Here is a 4900-nt window from a genome sequence, read left to right on the forward strand (position 1 = left end):
CAACCTACCTATCAGTATTCATACATGGCTTTCCATCGCCACTGTGCCTGAATGCCTCCAGCACAATGCAGGACACCTCTCCAGGACAGCCAGGAGAGGTGAGCTTGAACCCAGTGCTCGGCTGGCAAAAATCTGCAGTTCAGCCCTGGCTTCAGTCAGCAAAAACATGAGAAAGAGAAGCAGGAGAGTCAAAGCAGCACCATCCCCTAGAAGGATGTGTGGCACTCGTGTCACTGCTGGCCAGACACTCCTCCCTGGGGAGGAGCAGGACGGCGATCTTTGTGGGTGACCAGGAGCCAGATGCACTCGTCTGGCTGGGCCTGCAGGAGCTGGAGGTGTCTGCTGTTGCCCAGTGCTCCTGGGTACCAGTCCTCCACCTGACCAGCATCAGAGCAGGTCCATCTGCTGGGCCTAGGCCAGACCTCCTGCTGTCAGCACGCAGCCGACACGCTGCGCCAGAAGCCTCAAGCTGAAGCCCTGACTGGTGACCATGCTCAGGCCCAAGCTGGAAGCAGCGTTCCCCGCTTCTGAGGCCAGCCTCGGAGACAGGCAGTGCCACATCCTTCCACAGAGGTCAGCTGGAGGATCAGCTACAGCGTACTCACCCCTGCAAGGTTTAACTGTGGCTGCAACCGCCCCAGTTACAAACCCAAGCAACATCTCCCAAGGTTGTGACAGCAAACTGCCCCCCCCTTTCTCTGAACTAAGGGCTCTTGCTCATGGTCTCACAAGTTGTCTGCTTTTGAACCATTGAGTACTTGAAGCTTTTTCTGACAGAATTTCCAGTTGTTTCCCCACTGTGTAGGAAAGTTTGTGTAGGTAGTTATAGCTACTAAGGAGTAATCCTCCTCACTGAACCACGTGTTATTTATTTGAGATCATTTTCCTGTAGATAGCCAGGAAAAAAGAAATAGAACCACCTTTGGATTACTTTTCCTAGATGGGACTTTCAGAGGAACAATTCCCTTGATACCAGCTCTAACGCAGACACTTCTCAATTCTGGGAAAGCTGCTGTCACCAGAAGCACAGCAGCCTACAGCCAGGGTTAACCAAGGCAGTGGAAGAGAAAGCCCACAGAAAAATACCTGGGACACGTTTTCCACACTCCACGTTTCACACACGACTGGGGCCCAAGGGAAGACAGCCCCCCTGCGCACTGTTGTGACGGGTGGCATACTAGATGACTCCACATGCTTACAAGCACAGATGCCCTCCAGCACATACAATGCAGGTGATGAGTCAATTTTCAGCAGTTGCTTTCCGAGAGTCATCCTTTCATCACATCCTCTCAGGCTGACAGTGCATTTCCCCCCAACTTCAGTGACTTGGGGGAGTCAACACAGACGTGAAAGAGGCTTCCTAGCAATGCAACAGCTTGCCTCACCTTTCTCCTGCACTCAGGAGAGCAGATCCGGCTCAGGCTGGGAAGTCACAGCTCACCATCAGTGCCCTCCTTGTGACCTCTTTCACCATCCACCTACTTTGCATTCAGAGCTAATCACTCAGTAAACCCAAGCTATCTCCACCTCGGAGGGAGCAGAGAAGAGGGGATGTATTTGAGCTCAAGCCTTACAGCAGACCCCACAGAAGTTGGAAAAGATGCTCCCACTCTGCACATTCTCTTCCAGAGGCACAGATTAAGGTGGATGGACTGTCAGGTCTTCTCCTCCATCTAAAAGTACAAGCCAAAAGCATCACTTCCTCGACAAAGTTGTAGACACTTTGTCTTCCCCCAACACAGAACAGAGGCACAGTGTTAGCAGTGAGGCAGTATCCAGTCCCAAAAGCGTCTCGGTATTTAGTCACAGAAGGACACAAAAAGCAGACAGCAGCATTTTCAGGTATGCCAAAACTGAATCTCACTATTAGCCTGACTGACTTCAGCCTCCTAGCCATCTTCAAAAATCCTGCAGTCTGTGATGATGTTGCCATGTGCCAGCTGTCAGACTCCAGAGAGGAGCTGTATCAAAGGCACTCTGGAAAGAAATCAGATCCAGTTAAGATACAGCTGCCAGAAGACAGCAAGCACCCCTTATGCTCACATTGCTGCAGCCACATGAGATGCAGCGGTGAGGCAAGTACTAGCTGTCTGGACAATTGTTCAGTCAAACTTAATAGGGCCAAGGAGGAAGTCTGCCAGACATGCCACCTAGACGTTCTCCAAGCAGCTCTTCTATAGCATGCTTCCGCAGCACCGGATTAATGACGACTCTGGCTGGGAGCTTCAGTCACCTCTGTGAAGCTGCCTGGGCTGTAGATAGGGGCAGGGCACAATCCACAGCCCTTCCTGGGGGGCTGTGCAGGGGTATGTGCTACTGATTCCTAAGGATTAAAACCAGCCTCCTCTTAATGTCTATACTTAAAAGAATCTTCTTTACTTAAGTGGATTCATTAGGAACACTATAAACCACACACGCAAAGCCACTCACACTACAAGATGCACTGTGTCATCCCCTGCCTGGCAGAGGAAGGAGAGTGTCAGAGGAGCACCACGCTGTTCCTCACACAGACCACCATGCAGGGAAGACCCCGCCCTGAAGGAACACAAGCCACTGTCTGTCCACGCACCTGACAGGCACTGAGCTGAGGTAGCACGGGACACCCTGGCTTCTTCTCCAACTAGAAGAGGCATGCACAGTGCTGTGACCAGCACAAAGGAATTGTTTGTCCCCCCCTTGCCCCAGCAGCTGTTTCAGCAGAAGGGAGTTTGACAGTTTCTACCCTCACAACCACAATCAGAAGCTGTACCAGAACCCCTCACTCTGTGGAGGGCAGGTCTTCAGATCACGCATAGCAGAAAGCTGCTTTCTCCTGAGCCCGTGATTACAGTTGTTCCGTTTTAGTGAAACTGGACACCACTGGTCTTAAATAACGCATCCCAGCAGCTACACACTGAAGCTTTCCAGAAAACGTGCTCTGACTCGTCACTTCGCACTTTTCTATTGATCCAAGTCTCCCTGCACAGGGAGCTGAATGCTCTGCTGCAGAAATCAAATACAGAGCGCTGGCCTGATAGGAAGCAGCACGAATAACACACAAAGCATAGAAGGCGAGGCAAAAACAAGACTCCTATTCTCATCCTGCAGCAAGAGACTGTTCTGGGAAAGCTCTGCCAGCCTCATGCTCCAATATCTTTCTAGACAACATGAAGGCACCACAAGCCCCTACAAGCTTACAAAATTCCTCAGAGCTCTTCCACAGTGCTCAGCTGCTGATCATGCAGACCATCCTGTACAAGGGCCCTACCTGCTCTGGAGTTCACTGACCAAGGCAGCCTTGAGCTTGAGGATTAGCTGTAATAGTGGCGCAATCTCCCTGAAATCAGTCAGTCCAAGGAAGCAGGTTGGAAAAGGCTGAAAAAGCAGCAAGGCCTCAGCCCCTCACTGGACCTGAACTACATGCAGGATTTCAAGAGGTGAAATAGCAGCATTTAAATCCTCTGTGCAGGATCTGCTCTGGTGTTGGCTTTACGCACAGTCTGTGCACGTAGCAGAACTGCAGATTGAAACAGTATGAAGACCCCATGGCTCTGGCACAAACACCCTGAACGTGAACCAGTTGCTCTGGTTAAGAAGAGGTTTGTGACAATCCTGCAAATGCTGTCTGACATTTCCAAAGCATCATTCCAATTGCACCATTCACAATCTGATCAGAGAAAACACAGCTGCCCATGGCTCCTGGAGGCACTCACTCCTTGGCCCAGGGCAAGAAATGCCATTATCAGCACAAGGTCCAGGTAGCAATTCCAAATCCAGGCCTAGTCTGCAGGCAAATCTCAGATACCTGTAATGGCAAGGGTGGATATTTTACAAGGATAGTGCTATTATTACCAGAATGCCAGGAAAAAGCAGCATATTCCTCTCTGGCCATATTAGAAGGGGCTGTACTGACAACTGTATCCACACTGGGACACAGGCTGCATAAGCAGAACAAAGCTTGTGCAGCCTGCCTTCCCCAAAGGCAGGGCCTTTCCAAGGAAGGACAGACTTGCTTTTTGGCCTGCATAACAATGCTTCAAGGGAGAAACTTGAGGCAAGTAGAAACCCTGAATTCCTAAGCTCATGGCCATCTCCCAGCTGATATTGTCAGAAAGACAAAGGGAACAAACTTGGTAAACTCTTCACCCTCCCTTCCCACTGCAGGTAAGGCGGTATTAAGCACCCCAAACAGGACCCTGTGGCTCTCGCCTGCTCGCCCATGACATTCCCTTTGCACTGAGCTGCAGTTTCCATCCTTAACGTGTTCCCAATCCCTCCTGCTCCTTCTGCAAGAACCAAGACTTGCTCTGCCAGCAAATACCTTTGTGTGTGGTGTTTTTTTTGCTCAATGGATCATGTGGCAAATATGGTGCAGAAGTATCCCCCTGGTTCACCTCAGAGCAATTAGCCATTTGCACAACATCCAGGGTTGCACAGACCCTGTGACGAGATCAAAGCTGATGGGGGAAGGTGGAGTTTACATAGCTGGTTGCCACACCATTCAGTCAGTTTCCACCCGATAGCCTAATTTAAAGAACAATGCTAAACTGGAACAGGAATGAACACACAGCTGCAGGTTTAAAAAGAGAGCACCCTGCTATTTACAAAGGCTGTATTCACCTTTGTGGATAGATGCACTCTGTCCACATCTGCTGTCAAACCAGCCTCGGATCTGGAGAGGCAGTACCTACACTCATCCCTCCTTCGGGACTCCAAGGGGACTGTGGCAAGGCTGCTGCAAAGCCTTGTTGGAGGGAGTGCTGTGACACAGACTGCCCTCGCTCAGGAGCAGCAGGGAAAGGAGTCTGGCTGTATTCCAGAAATGTCATAAGCAATTAGGAGTTTGATGAGCTGTGGGGGCAACAAACCTCTCTGCACCAGCAGGGGGAAAGCCGCCCTGCTGATTCATTTGCATGCTTTC

The 4900-nt window shown here is 50.6% G+C and overlaps 1 protein-coding gene across 1 annotated transcript in view; it reads right to left on the minus strand.

The window, feature by feature from the left end:
* Window positions 1-4900, minus strand: part of GINS4 (GINS complex subunit 4 (Sld5 homolog)) — a 9956-nt gene that overhangs the window by 1218 nt on the left and 3838 nt on the right. The window lies entirely within an intron of this gene.

This window comes from Pygoscelis adeliae, unplaced genomic scaffold, assembly GCF_000699105.1.
Source record: "Pygoscelis adeliae isolate BGI_AS28 unplaced genomic scaffold, ASM69910v1 Scaffold597, whole genome shotgun sequence".
Taxonomy (NCBI): Eukaryota; Metazoa; Chordata; class Aves; order Sphenisciformes; family Spheniscidae; genus Pygoscelis; species Pygoscelis adeliae.